An 18,149-nucleotide genomic window follows, 5' to 3' on the forward strand; every position below is an offset into this window, starting at 1 on the left:
ATTTAGCCTGTGAACTTCTAAAGGGATTGGGGACCTAGTAGGGGTGTAACGGTACATGTATTCGTACCGGACCGTTTCGGTACAGGACTTTCGGTACGGTTCACATGTGCACCGAATGCAATCTTTCACGTAAATTAGGCTTGTTTTGTGTGCGGAACATACATCAATTCCGAGTTTCCACACGAACATATTAAGTGTCGGAAGTCTCCGCGTTGCACTGATTAAATCTGATTAATCGTTTTTGTGATTCAAATACATGTAAAATATTACCATAACATCTGTCTTCCTGTGTGCGGAAATTTGTTTATGTTGCTGTGACAACGAAACGCGTGCATGCGCGCCTGTGTTAAGAGCGCTTGTTGCTCCATGCATGCTGATGTGCTCATCTGTTGACATTTCCAAATGCCTTTCAGTTAAAAGCAGGCTTTCCACACAAACAAACGTACATGTGTCATTAGTATGAGAAAAAAAAACAAATTGTTAAAAAAAGTTTATAGTAAACAACCAGCAGTTTAATGTTTTGCATTTCTTTCCCTTACTGTACCGAAAATGAACCGAACCGTGACTTTAAAACCGAGGTACATACCGAACCGTGATTTTTGCGTACCGTTACACCCCTAGGACCTAGTAACATTGCCGGGATCAGTCCCGGAACGCACCCTGTGTGAACAAAAGCCAGGACCAATGCCGTTAAAGGGTATTTTGTTGCTCTTAGAAGAAAGTTTGTGTTCGTCATCAACAAAGAAAGAACGAAAAAATGTCTGCAAAATGGAATGAAGCAGAGACCAGGGGCCAATACCATGAAGCCGGTTTAGGTGGCTAGCCAGCTATGTTCCAGTTTAGTTTCCACCAACCCTGGGTTTTAGCTACTATGAAAGTAGCTCGGCTTTAATCTGTGTTTGTCACCATGTTATCTTACGCTGCATGGCTAACCTGCTCCGGGGCAGGTTATGTTCTGGATTCGAGATCTCAGACTGAAGTTCGACCAATCAGCTTTGAGCAAAGAAACATATAGGTGACGTAACTAATTCCCAGTGTCTGTTGCAATGGCTTCACCTTTTCTTCCAAATCCTCAGCGCAAATCGTTAGACGAGTACATCGTAGAGAAAGGGACAGACAAAATCCCCTTGCCTTTCCTAGTTACTTGTATGAAAGATACAGATTTTCCGCGGAAGGAATATCTTATCTTTGCGAACTTCTTGAGCCGCACATAAAGAATTTGAGATGTACAATCCATGCACTTACTGTACCGCAAATAGTATTGTGTTGCGTTTTTATTTTTCCAAGTGGTAGCTACATACTTGCACGGTCGGTGATGCACAGAACCTAGGGGAAAACACGGTTTGTCTAACCATTCGCAAGGTGGTCCTCGCTCTGCGGGAGTACATGAATAGTTTCATTAATAGTGTTCTCAGAACTATCGACCATGTCCATAAAAGAGGGCTTTTTATAAAATCGCTGGTAAGATGTATTGATAGGGTGACATCACATGAACAAATTGTTTTCTTTCAAAAAGTAAAACTGGCCTTTGTGATCGATTTTTTTCTTTTGCTCTCACAAATGGCGTCGATGAACGAGTAGAATGTATTCCTTTATTCAGTCGGCTTCTTATTCAGAATCCATCAAATAATTTTAATCTCAAACTTATCAATACTTTTTCTAAGATTTTCTAAGATTTATAAAATGGATCACGACGATCAGATTGCGTCTGCTCCTCTCAATCAAGCTCCTTTCTTCTGTCATCGCGCATGCTCAACAACACCCATGGCGTGAATGAATTTTTACATCTCTTATCGACTTTTATTAAGGGAACATCGTATCACTAAATTGTGTATAAATTAAATAATTATCTTTATTTAACCTGTTACATTTGCCATAATAAAAATCCCAGTGCATTCACCTCAGCAACTGTCTCAGAACACAGACAGAGTGTCTTCATCATTTCCTCCACCCTAATAAATAAAAGTAGACCAATATAAAGCATAACTGTTGTAAAGTATGTTTCTGGTGTTCTGTCTGCACTCTGCTGCATACTGACCTCTGTGTGGGAGACTGTGTGCTGGCTTCAACAGGGACACTGCATTTCCCTCTACTGAAACATACTGTCAGCCATATTTAAAACTTAAAAAAAATAGTAATGTATTGTAAGGTTGGAAATAATCCAAGATTATTTCAACGCAACAAAGACACTTGCTTTTCTCTCAGACATTTCCAGCACAGCAGTGCTAAGACTGATGTGGGCCTGTAGGCAAAAGCTTTTGGACAATGGGGGAAATTGTGATGGTCTGATTGGTCAGTTTGAATGTCTCACACCTGAGTGTTAGTCACATGGTCGGGGGAGATGATAAAACAGGATTGCAAATGTTCTTCTGGCTCTTTGTTTTGGATGCTGAGCTGGTCTTGAGACAGAGGCTCTGCCTTGGTCTCTCTCTCGCTCTCTCTCTCACACTCTCTCTCTCTTTCTCTCTCACACTCTCTCTCTCTCAGGTAATATTTTACATTTATGCTGGGTACAAATGGTTTAAATTATTATTACAGTACATCCATGTTGTAACTATTTTAAGTGTAAACATAACCTTATTGCACATTGAACTTTTTTAATTCATGGAGTCAGATTAAAACGAGATAATTGCATATGAGAACATGTCTTATTTAAACAAATGACTTTTGATACGCTGGAAAGACTTGAACACGCACGTCCTTTACCGGCTATTTGGAAACCGGAAGTTGGGCCGAATAGCCGGCTTTTACAGTATCACACACATTACTTGCTTAGAGGAGCCAGCACCAGGGTCAGATTGTACAGCACCTGTAATCCCATCCATAATCGGCCGTCCCTTATTGCTACTCAGAGACCACTTCTCTGCCAGTGTATTCTGAATTTCACTCTTTTTTCTGTTTGCTGCAAACCAGTGTTTGTGATAAAATGTCCACAAAAATAATAAAAGGTTGTGGTAAATACTCACCACTTTGAATTATATTTTGTCTTTATCTGCTGCCAAGAACGTTTGGAGTTGGGGTTGCATCTAAAAATCAATAAATATTAATATTTCTTAGTATATCCATGCACATTTTTTTATATATTATAAAAATATAGGGCAGGCTATATTACACATACATGTATGTATACATCATTTTACATGAATAGCTATAGAACGTATTTGTTTTTATGCATTAACGCAATCAGCAATCTTTCTCCAACAGTCTTCTCTTGCTTTGGCAGCAGAGACAGTATTGCTTCAAGCTTGAAATACATGTTTAAATTAATCATCGGAATTCGGAATAATTATCTCTTGCTCCTCCACGGAAAAATATATCGCTCTCACTCTATCCATATCGAACGCGATTGGTTGTTCGGTGCCATTGTCACTTTGGTATGTGTACACGCTCGTTGAGTAATCATAGCTAAAATATCAAAGCCTGAGTTGACAGAGAAAGTTGATGAGCGTCATGGTACCAATAAAGCCTGATTGCATCGGTTTGGTTTTGTCAACTCAAAACCAATCCTGTAACCCAGAGTTTGTTCAGCTACCTTCATGGTACAGGCCCCAGGAACTCCTTACTATCCGTGCTGAAGCTGAGATCGTTCGCCAGCTTTGTGGAACGGTACGCGAAGCGTTAGTGTGTGTCCGAATCCGGAAAAAAATGCTTGAGTGTGGTTTCTCGAGATCAAAAGCGCAGATCATTAGTAAATTTAAGATGCAGCGTAAAAAATCCACCAAGTGCACGACTACAATGGAAAGAGTGGTAGCGGAAGATTAGACTGGCCTTTCTACAACACATCCTTTTTAATACCTTTGAATGTCTGCACATTGTTTATCTCGAGGAGGCTGTGCCTTAAATATTTATGAAATAATTGTATTCCACCTAAGTAGCCTCTAATGGAAACTTTTTGGAGATTTTTGATAAATAAGAAATGAATGAGGTGACGGAAAACAGGGAAAAATACCTGCCTATTTCATAACCGGTGTAGTGGCAATTTTTATCTTTGATTTCTTATTTTGTTTTCTTGATGATTTAACAAATGAATGCCATGTGTTCTTTGTCTGTATTTTGAGTTTCCTGTTGTAACGTTCATACAGCTGGAGGTGTGAGCCTGAGAATGACCTGTATCCGGGCTGGGAGAGGTCTTGAGGGTAGTCATCTTTGTTCCTTCTTATGTAAACAGTGGGGGTAAGAGATAGCTCATTATAAAACTACCAGGCAAACACCTCTCCAAGGTGGTACTCTGCCTGCAGCTGGCCTGTATGGTGGAGTGGGAACGATTCTTGCAAGAATAAATATCTTTAAAGGACAAATAATCTTGGTGTTTCTTATGCCTGGGATGCTGTTTGTTTAATTATTGTTTTTTCCACAACAATTGGTGTCAGAAGTGGGATTCCTTGAGGTTTCTTCTGGTCCTGAATACAGCGGATTGACGAATTGATCATCTCAAAGCACCAGGCTTTGATCTTACCTCGCCGAATTGAGAGAGAAGAGCCAAACTGCTATCAGGGCCAGGAGGAACTCCACTGGAATCAGAAAGAACCGGTGGCAGTAAAGGTATCTTAGGGTAAGAAACTGTAAAATTATTTATTTTTATTTTGTGGGAGTAATTTTTGGTATGACTGTGAGTGAACCATAGTGGCTGAAACTATCTCTTTGGTGCGGGTTAGAAGGTTTTCGAGGGGGAAATTGTAACCTGAGGAAGTCAAGTCAATTTTATGCCGAAAACTAGCTTGTAAAAGTGGATGGAAGAGCCACACCGTGGACGGAAGAGCCACACCTGATTAATTAGGTGAATCAGAATCAATCGAGCGCTGGAAAGCACTCACAGAAAGATTTTGAGTAAACCGTAATTACAGAAGCATATTTGCTGTCATTGCCAATTTGAGGTGACAAAATCGGATCTGTTGAAGACGTTTGACAAATTATTAGACGCGCGTTGAAGGAAAATCCAGGACAGATAGGATCAGCCAATATGGGGTCATCTAACAGTAAACTGAATACATTTTTTTTTTTTTTTTTTTACCGGTTTTCTATAAAATGGGAAAAATTACGGCCAGAAATGCATGCAAGAAATTGGGAAATGGATAATTGTTTAACCAAAAGGGTTTTTATATTCGTGTTCAGCATCTGTGTAAAACTGTGAACAGACAGAGAATTGTTGAACTGAATTTTTTCTGTAATTTCCATTTTTTTCTGGTGGAAATGACAAAACAGTGACAAAACAGTGAATTGTTGGATTGCAGATAAAAGAGAAGTCGATGCAGAACAAATCAACATATAGGGGAGTAAGATTGAATATAACTTATAAAAGGGTTTCATTTTATTTTTCATCCATTAGATAGATGCATGACATTAGATGTCAGGAGATTCTTTTTTTGTAACGAGATGGAGCAAGCAGCTATAAGGCTGTCTGTGCAATTTAGGGGATTGAGTTATGATATTCTGGTTTCTGTAAATCAGTAGAGATAAGTGGAACTGAGATGTGATGTGTGTGTGTGGATTGTAAGCAAACAATAAAATCCTAGCCTACATTAAGAATTTGGGTACATGATTTTGTGCGTTTACTATTTTTTTGGCTGTGGAACTTTCGTGATGAAAACGTAATGATTCACGTAGGCTATCATTTACATCGTGCAAGTTCCTAGACATTTTAGCATTACCCATGGATGTGACAATAAGGAATTGCCATACTCTATTATGTCATATGAAGTCAGATCCGATGTGTCGGCCCAGAATAGCATATACTTTGTCCTAGGGGTGGGAAAAAAAATCGATATTGCAATATATTGTTGTGCTCTCTGTCGCAATAAATAATCGATACACCAACGCCCAATATCGATATTTTATTACAACACAAAATTATTAATTTACCCGTTGTCAGTGTCACTGTCACTACCCAATATCTACCATTCTGTTTGCGGGGGGCGCTGTTCGAGTAAATAGGGGTAAGTGGCGCAAACAGCGGCCGGTGAAGAACACAAGTAAAGGCGGGCGTCCGGCGTACACGGTGCGAGTTCGGACACTCGGGAGGTCGTGAGATATTGCACACATTACGAGTCAGTTAAACTGATAATCGCGTCAAAGCAGCTGGTACACGGCACGACTGTCCTGCACAAATTTTATCCCGAGCCGGCGGCAATCACGTGAGCATTCGCGCTAAACACAGAGACCGGAGCTTTCAATGTTGCAGGCAATAGCTTCAGATAGAAAAATTACAGAATGTTTGTGCAAATGATTTGTTGAAAAGCAGAGAACAGTAGCCATTCCGTTCAACATAAAAAAGACAAAAAGAATGGATTATTGAAGCTGAACCTCACATTTTCAAAGTGCCACAGTCAACTCCCGTGAAGGAACCAAGCACTGGCAGGCCCTTTATCCTTCGGCAGTGTTGGGATGCCTTTGCTTCTTACCAGCCTGTGACGGGGCGCAATGCTACCGTCACGGCAGCGATGCACTACCTATGCCAGTTCACAAAGACTGAGTGCAAATGTTGCCTGTATTTGTTTGTCAATGTGTTCTGTTAATCCTCATACTGTTTCAAATCAGCGATTAACTTAGCCTTTCATTAAAACCCCCACAGAAATCCCGTAGAATTCGTGTGTGCACTTTTAACATCTAATGCTACGGTGCTATAGCTACTACTATCAATAAATGTTTTACTGTTTAAAACCATGCCATTTACTTCACAAACATATCCAGTTACAATAACTACGCAACACTTGTTTTCATTAATTATGTATCTGTTGTTGTGGAAAATTACTCAATATTAAAACCTGGATGAAGGAGACAAAGTCGATTCTCAAGAGATTAAACAAAGTATTTTATTTCATGCATGAAATAAGCGTTCAACATACAGACAGTGTCTAAGTATGAGAAGGCCCATGGCATTCTCACGCAGAGAGCATCTGACATGAGAAGGCGAAGGCTAGTCCCTTTCGCCAAGGTTATATACCCTAACACACCCTGTGTAAAAATCCTTTGTTACCTTAAATGGAGATGTCTTAGCTCATTAGCTCATGTCCAACCCAAATTCTAACTGGTCTGAGCAACGTCATGTCTGCAAAAGTTTCCTGTTTCTTACTGCTGCTCTTTTTTCACACATCTTGTCTATCTTTAGTTCGATCAAAGCTGCGCACATATTTTCACACTTGGAGTACAAAAAGTCACTTGCTACTTAGTTCTTTTTAGAACATATTGTTCCTGCAAGCCTATTCCAACTTATGCATGTCTGGTTACATATTTTATTATTGTGCTTTAGCTTATATGATTATATTCCTTTAAATGCTTATGAGTAAATGAAAGTTCAACGTTAATACAAGTTGTACCCATACAAAAGCAAAAGAAACACATCTAAATGTAAAATTTCCATAACAATCCCCCATATGTTCATTCAAAGAACATACACACAATTTTACATTTACTCTTCCATAATCATAGTAATTCACAACAGGTAAATTTTTCCATGGTTACTTAATTTCCTAGTCAAACTCATGTTCGCTCTTGTTCTCATAATCCTCATCATCATCAGCCACTAACACCTTAACTTCGTCCTCTGGTGCTCTACTTATCACTGTTGTGTATTCCCCTGGACTCATTCTCATACTCATCATTGTTACAGTCACTGCCTTAGCCGTGATTCTAGAAATACAATTCATTAAACATGGAATCATTAAAAGAAAAATCAAAATGAAAATCAAACATCCGATTGGCATAATCGTACTTATTAACAATTTCGTCCACCCCTGCAGGCCCAAGAACCAATTATCTAGTGAAAATTACATTTCATCTGGAGTGGCTATGGCCATTTTCATGTGTTCTATTATGTCTGATACATTTTGAAAGACGTCAGTCAAATTAAAACAACAAGAGGTTACTAACATTTTGCATATTTTCAAATAAACCTCCTACATCTAAAAGTCCTGGATAACAGCACCCCATCCATTTCTTAGGAAGGGTGTGCACATACTGTTCAAGCTGTTGTCTCTCCGAGGTCATCGTCGTCACCTGGACATGTGATATTTGTACCATTAGATGTTATACATTTGTTATTATTCATGATTATCGTGGTTTTACAGTGTGCTGTACCAGCCATTATTGCCCCTTGTTGGGTCCCTAATTTACATAAACATACGTCGCCTAATTGTGGTTTCACTGCCCATACATTGTCAAAGTCTCTAGTGCTGTGTTCTGATGGGTTCTGACTTTTGACTTTCTTTGGAGATAATTTGATATGATTTCTACAGAATTTTTCACATTCAGTAATTTCTACATAGTACATGGAATTAACCCTATTAATTCTCCTAAATTTTCAGTGATTTCTTCTAATTCCAAAAACTCTGGCATCACTCTAATATTCTAATTTAATCACCCTGAAGTGAGACATACCCCGCCTTGGTCAATAGACCCTCTCTGATAGCATCCTGATTACCTCCGTACACATATTGCCCTTGACATGGATCCTTACAAAAATACATGGTCTTACCCCATTTTCCCTTTGTCATTTTCACCTCTATATGCTATCATCTCGTGCTAGGCTTACAGCCACACTAATTAAGAGGATAAGATTTAGTGACCTATTGCCACACATTACAACCTTGTCAGGCGAGAAAATGTTCTTGTTTGAACGATATCAGTCCCGTTTCTCGATGTATTTTTGGTCTCAGGGCAGGTCTAGTTGATATGATCAGACAGGTTATTTCAATGCCCACGCCGTTAAAGTTCCACAAAGTCCTTGATACAGTTCTGACCACTCCTGAAATTGCACAATCGTCTCTTACTATTGATTCGTCTGCTCTCCAGTGACGGTGGTTTTCAAATTGGTAACCTACGGGATGACACGTCTCTGGTTAGTCTGATCTCTGTTTGGCACTCGTTAGCTTTGAGTGGGATTCTTCTTCCGTTGCAGCTACCCGCATGAGCTGATGCTTCTCTTTCACCGCATTTTGAGTTGTCAGCAATACCTGGAATGGTCCCTGTCACCTTTTCGCCTTCCAATGCTTTCGTCTCAGATCCTTTATCAACACGAACTCTCCTCGGAAGCTGTGCAGGGCCGTCTCAGCTGGCTCTGGAACTGCTGCCTGGACCTGTTTTGAGATATCACAGAACACCTTATCCAGCTCAACACAATATTGCAACATGTCATGCTCACAAATAGTGGTGTCAGGCAATGTTCGAGGATTTCGTGCCTCCCAGTCCATCTGAGGTGGGCGAGCAAACAGAATCTCAAATGGTGAGAGCTGTGCGCGTCCCCTCTTTCTCATTCTCATGTAAGTTAGCTCCTCCCGCTTCCGGATGTACCCAGGAATGTTTCAAACTGAAATTGCACTGTTTACAAAATGTGAACCATTGTCACTTAATAATTTTTCAGGATTTCCCCATCGTGGGACAATTTTTGTAGGAGCAGTTTTGCCACTCCTTTTGAATCTGCCTTTGTTGTTGGCATGGCTTCTACCCATTCTGAAAACATGTCGACTGCCACTACGCAGTATCTCTTTTTGTCAGATTTTGATAATTCAATATAATCGAGCATTACATTTGAGAATGGTCTCTGCGGCCTGGGATGCCCCCCTGTCTCATTGCCTGACCCCTCCCCACATTGTTAATACCACAAATCAAACATCTGCTGCAAAAATCTGCTGCCACTGTGGAAAAAACTTTGGTAAATCAGTTATTTTGCATAATAGTAAACATCTCCATTTGTTTCTGGGGCCCCATTGTCCATTTTTATATTCACGGCCTGCCTTCTTCCATTTCTCTTTATCATAGGCAGAAGCGTTGTTGTTGTTGCATCGCTTCTGTCACCTAGTTCCTCATTCAGCTGTATTGCTATGGTTATCTGAACAGGAAGTCGAGCTGCAGCCTTCTCTGCTAAACTCTGACACCCTGTTTTCCTTAGAAACGTCATCACTACCCGAAGTATGAGCCTGGCACTTACAAACTGCCACTTCCTTTTTAGTGGATACTGCATTTTATTTTTGGTCTATAGTCGGATTTGGTCTTTATTTGAATCGGCTCACAATCTGCAATCAGACCTACATAATTTTTTATCAGTAGCCCATAAACATTTTGGAAACTCTCTCCAACCCGTCTGTTATGACAGGGAGTTGTGTTAAACTTAGTCTGTTCAGTTTCACTTCCTCATCCAACACTGTGACTGCTCTCAAACTTCTGTGTTTTATGACATGGCTATTTTTGGTACCTTCATTTTGGCAGATCATTCTTTTTTTTTTTTGATCTATTATGACCCAGTCGGTCAGTTCATGGCACCTGGCCATGAAGGGACCCGCGTCACGCCATTCAGCCTTCACTGGTTTGGCCAGCGATATGAGGCTTGTGCATTTTCCATGTCATAAAACACTGTCTGTTTGTCAGTCAATTTCACATTCAAAACACACCATTGGTCAGTCCAATACACATAGTCAGTCGTCACAATTTCTATGTCAACATTAAATCATTGCTGCGCATATTCATCATCATGATCAGTGCTTACATGAGAAGTGCAATGTAAATCTGAGTCTCTCATAGATTCAGAAGATGGCAACACTCTGTCATGAGCCGCTTTGTGGTCAGACATGTGTCAGAAATTTGCCATTCATATACAAACAGAGAAAAATCCTCTGTGCTTTCAGTTTCATGCGTCATTCTCATGTCAGCTGATAAGCCCTGATCACCACAGTAAACAAAAACACCCTACTTACAAAGTAAATCCCTTCGCATTAAATTCACTGGGCATAACTTAGTAATTTAAAAAACAATGCACATTATTATTTTATTTTTCCCCTTCAATTAAACACTCAAGTGTTTTCGAATATTGTTCTATGACCACATGACCAGTTGCACTTCTGGAAGAAGTCGTCTTCCCAGATAGTGGAACTGGTTTTTCAAACTTTGTCGCTTTAATTACCAAATTGGAAGCTCCCGTGTCAAGCAGAAATAGTAAAGATACGTCATTAACAGTCATTTCTATCAAGGGTAAAGAAAAATTAGCCTTATAGAAAAACCCTAGCAAGCAAGTCTTCATTGCATAGAGCATAATCAGAAAATAAAGGTAAATTATACTCATCTGCTGGGGAGACAGGAACCCCGTCGCTCACCCCCTCCTCCTCCTTTCAATCCGCCTTATTCCTGCCTTTGCCGTGTGGGCAATCATTATACCAATGTCCTTTAAGTCCACATTTGAAACATTTGTCTGGATCATAGGGCTCTTGGCGTTGTTGTTGACAGTTTGGTCCTTTTCCACGACCACGTCCTCTGCCTCTTCCTCTGCCATTGCCTCTCTGGTTCTGTTGGTGATGGGTGGAGTCGTTGTTGCCCATATACACACCTTGCATTGTCACCAGGGCCAACATGAGGTCTTTGTCTTGCTTGGCTGCGTTGATTTTCCGCTGCGCTTTCATGATGTCTTGCGTGTTGTCTCATTTCTACTGTGGAGGCAAATTGCCATCCGACACAGCTCTTTTGAATTGCTTTTGAAATGTCACTGTCCAATCCATCCAAGAACAAAGTCTTTACTTTCATTTTCTGGAGGGCTGCAGAGCGGTGGCATGGTTCTTTGTGTGGTGCGTTAGGAACTGCGTGACCCCGTCCTTCTGCGGCTGCTGGAATCTGGTTAGGATTGCGAGGAGGTGGAAGATGAGCCGGATACATCCTGTCCTCCTATCTTATTCTCACAAAACAAAAACAAACAAAAAAACAATGCCATAATAGGGAGAAGAAGAAACAATGTCAGACGTCATTTTTCAAAGATATGTCATTTTTAAGATTGCATAATGCGTTTCTCTATGTGTCTTGTCTTTCCTCTTGACAACGTGAGTAGACCAATTTTGCTTTTGTTTTTGTCAAATGTGACACGCCTAAACCCCCATTGAACCCATATTGCTCTTTTAAATACGGCACATATTCATGATACCAAATTCCTATTGCTTTGTCCATTATTTTTTATGAACCCTTCGAGAAATCAACCTGTTCTCCATCCTTCTTTTTTGAATTTCCGTTACCCATTTTTACTTAGACAATTTTGTTTGTTCAATTTCCCTATATTAATTAATTTTATTAATCCATATTTGCGTATTTTTATTTATTATTATATTACTTTATATTTACCTATAAATTTTCCTCTTTCCTTCTTCTTAATCAACAGTATTTATATTTGCGTATTTAAATATTTTCCCCCGCGTGGTCACCACGCACTATATTTACTGTGTTAATTCTTCTCTCAGCGTGGCCACCACGACATGCCTAAATTCGTCAATCTAGGACTTTCAAAATTGCCTGTCTCCGTCGATGCAGGTCTTTCCCAAACAAGTGCCTCCTCTAATGTCCGAAACTTCGAACGAGCACCTTGTCTGGTGTTTGAGAAATTTTCTATCAGACCTATTCTCAAAACTCTGGCCCTTTTAGAGAAGAATTAACACATGGCATTTGAGAACTTACTTTTAGGCTTATTCTCAAACCCTGTTTGGAAACGCTTATTCCAAAACTCTGACCCTTTTAGAAAAAATATTCAATACGCAAATAATTTTCTTATCCACCATGTGAATAATTTAAATTTTCTCTCACCGTCTTGTGAGTCTCACTGTCTGTGAGTTCTTTAATTGCGTCCACCTAGGTCGTCGTGAGGAGTTGAACAATTCTCTTTCCTCAAGCTTGAGGATATCGAGCCGTAGAGTGTTCTCTCGGGATGGCCAGTCAACTGTTCCCCTCACGACGATCATCGGTTTTGCAATCGCATCCTCGTCGCCATTTGTTGTGGAAAATTACTCAATATTAAAACCTGGATGAAGGAGACAAAGTCGATTCTCAAGAGATTAAACAAAGTATTTTATTTCATGCATGAAATAAGCGTTCAACATACAGACAGTGTCTAAGTATGAGAAGGCCCATGGCATTCTCACGCAGAGAGCATCTGACATGAGAAGGCGAAGGCTAGTCCCTTTCGCCAAGGTTATATACCCTAACACACCCTGTGTAAAAATCCTTTGTTACCTTAAATGGAGATGTCTTAGCTCATTAGCTCATGTCCAACCCAAATTCTAACTGGTCTGAGCAACGTCATGTCTGCAAAAGTTTCCTGTTTCTTACTGCTGCTCTTTTTTCACACATCTTGTCTATCTTTAGTTCGATCAAAGCTGCGCACATATTTTCACACTTGGAGTACAAAAAGTCACTTGCTACTTAGTTCTTTTTAGAACATATTGTTCCTGCAAGCCTATTCCAACTTATGCATGTCTGGTTACATATTTTATTATTGTGCTTTAGCTTATATGATTATATTCCTTTAAATGCTTATGAGTAAATGAAAGTTCAACGTTAATACAAGTTGTACCCATACAAAAGCAAAAGAAACACATCTAAATGTAAAATTTCCATAACACTGTTTATTTAGTTTAAAAGGAACATAACTTTGACATACCCTCTTTGTGTCTTACTGGCGAGTCCTGTTTGTTGGTGTAAAGGAATATTTGCTGCAATGGTGGGGTTTAAATGACGCTATGACTTAAAGTTATTAATTTTTTAGCTGTTAATATGACTTGTGCCTTTGCCAAATGTTAGCTGGGACCATACAAATAATATTATGTATTTTCTAGTTTAATTGATGTAGCATTTCGGCTGTTTTTAAGCATTTATGGCCTATTCATCTGAGGCACCCCTGTATTGTAATATTGTGTTGGTGTGTGCCAATCCCAGGGGTGCCCTCATGCCTATAAAGACTAGTAGCTTCAATCTCTCTGGGGGCAGGAGGTGAGAGGACATAAGTCTGTTGATGCGCTCTGTATAGTGGCTTGTGCAAAGGTCAATTTCTAAGCAACTCCAAAATTTTTATTTTTTAAATTTTTTTACTCATGTCAATTTACTTTATTTACTAAATAGTATGTTTTTTTTCTTGTTAATTTGTATTGCCTATCTTTGGCCTTAATTGGAGCAAATAAAAAGATTCCATCTGTTCAAACTCATCCAACTTCTCCTGAGTGTTTACATCTGCTCATGACAACTCCGTCACGTCTACCCTCAACACAGCCCACAAGGTTCTCAGAAGTCAAGGAAGTCCCTATCTGGCACGTATCTTTCCTACACTGCTTTCGGGAAGAGATCAACTCTGGCTGTAAGCTATTTCTGTCTTTTGTCTAACTATTCTATATACCATTATTTACTTGCAATAATTTGTCAATACCTGCTTGAAAATCTAAAGCTCCATTATAACACTTCTCAACAGTCAGACGCATTTCAGACTGAGATGGCAATATTGGACACCAGCATGACTTCAGTCTACAGCGATGACGAGAAAGACATGCCTTTTAGTCTATCCAGCAAATAATCCACCTCCAGTACTGGATCTTCAATATGAAGTCCTTCAGAAATGCAATTTGAATGGGATGATAGAAAATGGATAGTCAATGACTCACTTTATCCTTTACCTGGGGATTGTGAAGGCGGATGATAACCGGTCTCGGCCACTGACCCGGCTGTGGTTTCCTAGCGAGGGTCCGGTGAGCTCTGTCGCATTCCAGCGGAGAGTCAAGAATCTTGTTGCCGAAAATCTCAGCCAGCATATTCGAAAAGAAAGTAGTGGGATTATACCCCTCAATCAATTCAGGAAGACCAAGCACTCTGATATTCTTGCGCCGACAACGAGATTCTAAATCAATGACTTTAGCAACAAGTTTAGCGTTGCTCTCGGTTAGCTTGGTACATGTAGTTTCCAGAGCTATCAGGCGTTCATCCTGCAGATTAGCATTCAATTCGAGCTCTCCGATCTTCACAACGTGATCCGTCACCGTAGTTTGAATACGATCAAGCTTTTTTTCAAGTTTCACCATTGTGGCGTTGAAGTCACGCCCCTCCAGGCAGATGTAAACACTCAGGAGAAGTTGGATGAGTTTGAACAGATGGAATCTTTTTATTTGCTCCAATTAAGGCCAAAGATAGGCAATACAAATTAACAAGAAAAAAAACATACTATTTAGTAAATAAAGTAAATTGACATGAGTAAAAAAAATTAAAAAATAAAAATTTTGGAGTGTTGGAGTTTACCCCGGTGAACGAGAGGGTCGTTTCCCTGCGCCTACGGGTTGGGGATAGGTCTCTCACTGTCGTGTGTGCCTACGGGCCAAACGGCAGTGCAGAGTACCCGGCCTTCTTGGAGTCTCTGGGAGGGGTGCTGGAAAGTGCTCCGACTGGAGACTCCGTCGTTCTACTGGGGGACTTCAACGCTCACGTGGGCAACGACAGTGTTACCTGGATGGGCGTGATTGGGATGAACGGCCCCCCTGATCTGAACCCGAGCGGTGTTCAGTTATTGGACTTCTGTGCTAGTTACAGTTTGTCCATAACGAACACCATGTTCAAGCATAAGGGTGTCCATCAGTACACGTGGCACCAGGACACCCTAGGCCGTAGGTCGATGATCGACTTTGTGGTCGTTTCATCTGACCTGCGGCCGTATGTCTTGGACACTCGGGTAAAGAGAGGGGCGGAGCTGTCAACTGATCACCACCTGGTGGTGAGTTGGATCCGATGGCGGAAGAGGAAGCTGGACAGACTCGGCAGACCCAAGCGTACTGTAAGGGTCTGCTGGGAACGTTTGGCCGAGTCTCCTGTCAGAGAGATCTTCAACTCCCACCTCCGGCGGAGCTTCGACCGGATCCCGAGGGAGGCTGGAGATATTGAGTCCGAGTGGACCATGTTCTCCACCTCCATTGTCGAAGCGGCCGCTCGGAGCTGTGGCCGTAAGGTCTCCGGTGCCTGTCGAGGCGGCAATCCCCGAACCCGGTGGTGGACACCGGAAGTAAAGGATGCCGTCAAGCTGAAGAAGGAGTCCTATCGGGCCTGGTTGGCTTGTGGGACTCCTGAAGCAGCTGACGGGTACCGGCAGGCCAAGCGAACTGCAGCCCGGGTGGTTGTGGAGGCAAAAACTCGGGCCTGGGAGGAGTTCGGTGAGGCCATGGAAAAGGACTATCGGTTGGCCTCGAAGAGATTCTGGCAAACCGTCCGGCGACTCAGGAGAGGGAAGCAGTGCCCTACCAACGCTGTTTACAGTGGAGGTGGGCAGCTGTTGACCTCAACTGGGGATGTTGTCGGACGGTGGAAGGAATACTTCGAGGATCTCCTCAATCCCGGCGTCACGTCTTCCATGGAGGAAGCAGAGGCTGAGGTCTCAGAGGTGGACTCGTCCATCACCCAAGCTGAAGTCACCGGGGTAGTCAAAAAACTCCTTGGTGGCAAGGCACCGGGGGTGGATGAGATCCGCCCTGAGTACCTCAAGTCTCTGGATGTTGCGGGGCTGTCTTGGCTGACACGCCTCTGCAGCATCGCGTGGCAGTCGGGGACAGTGCCTCTGGGATGGCAGACCGGGGTGGTGGTCCCTCTTTTTAAGAAGGGGGACCGGAGGGTGTGTTCCAACTATAGGGGGATCACACTTCTCAGCCTCCCTGGGAAAGTCTATGCCAGGGTACTGGAGAGGAGAATACGGCCGATAGTAGAACCTCGGATTCAGGAGGAACAGTGCGGTTTTCGTCCGGGCCGTGGAACACTGGACCAGCTCTATACCCTCTACAGGGTGCTGGAGGGTTCATGGGAGTTTGCCCAACCAATCCACATGTGCTTTGTGGATTTGGAGAAGGCATTCGACTGTGTCCCTCGTGGCGGCCTGTGGAGGGTGCTCCGGGAGTATGGGGTCCGGGGTCCTTTGCTAAGGGCTGTCCGGTCCCTGTACGACCGAAGCAGGAGCTTGGTTCGCATTGCCGGCAGTAAGTCAGACTTCTTCCCGGTGCATGTTGGACTCCGGCAGGGCTGCCCTTTGTCGCCGGTTCTGTTCATAATTTTTGTGGACAGAATTTCTAGGCGCAGCCAGGGGCCGGAGGGTGTCTGGTTTGGGAACAACACGATTTCGTCTCTGCTCTTTGCGGATGATGTTGTCGTGTTGGCCCCATCAGACCAGGACCTTCAGCATGCACTGGGACGGTTTGCAGCCGAGTGTGAAGCGGCTGGGATGAGAATCAGCACCTCCAAATCCGAGGCCATGGTCCTCAGTCGGAAAAAGGTGGCTTGCCTACTTCAGGTTGGTGGAGAGTTCCTGCCTCAAGTGGAGGAGTTCAAGTATCTTGGGGTCTTGTTCACGAGTGAGGGAAGGATGGAACGGGAGATTGACAGACGGATCGGTGCAGCTTCCACAGTAATGCGGACGATGTACCGGTCTGTCGTGGTGAAGAAAGAGCTGAGCCGCAAGGCGAAGCTCTCGATTTACCGGTCAATCTACGTTCCTACTCTCACCTATGGTCATGAGCTTTGGGTCATGACCGAAAGGACAAGATCCCGGATACAGGCGGCCGAAATGAGCTTTCTCCGCAGGGTGGCTGGGCGATCCCTTAGAGATAGGGTGAGGAGCTCGGTCACTCGGGAGGAGCTCAGAGTAGAGCCGCTGCTCCTCCACATCGAGAGGGGTCAGCTGAGGTGGCTCGGGCATCTGTTCCGGATGCCTCCTGGACGCCTCCCCGGGAAGGTGTTCCGGGCACGTCCCACCGGGAGGAGACCCCGGGGAAGACCTAGGACACGCTGGAGAGACTATGTCTCTCGGCTGGCCTGGGAACGCCTCGGTGTCCCCCCGGAAGAGCTAGAGGAAGTGGCTAGGGAAAGGGAAGTCTGGGCATCTCTGCTTAGACTGCTGCCCCCGCGACCCGGCCCCGGATAAGCGGAAGAAGATGGATGGATGGATGGATGGCGTTGAAGTCAGCTGTGAGGGCTTTACGGTTCTCCTCTAATAAGGTGGCTATGGACGCCAATGTCAACACTTCTCCTCCGTCGTCAGGACTTGTAACTCCCTGATCAACTCTGCTCTTCCCAACTTTTGGAGGCATAGTTTTAGCAGGATGGTAAAGCTTCTTCCGTTTTGAATGAAGTTCAAGTTAAAGCATAGTTTGATTTAAGTAATTAATGCAACATAAGTTGTGGGAGCATAGCTCAACATGTACGTGTATGTGTAGCTACGTCATTTCAGTTTCTGTTCTCTCTCTCTCTCTCACTTATTCACTCACTCACTCACTCACTCACTCACTCACTCACTCACTCACTCACTCACTCACTCACTCACTCACTCACTCTCCCATAAACCTATTCCACTCCCCAGGTCGCGTGGAGGGTTCCCGCCGAAGCCAGCACTGAGGTGG

This window comes from Phoxinus phoxinus, assembly GCF_949152265.1.
Source record: "Phoxinus phoxinus genome assembly, chromosome: 6".
NCBI lineage: Eukaryota > Metazoa > Chordata > Actinopteri > Cypriniformes > Leuciscidae > Phoxinus > Phoxinus phoxinus.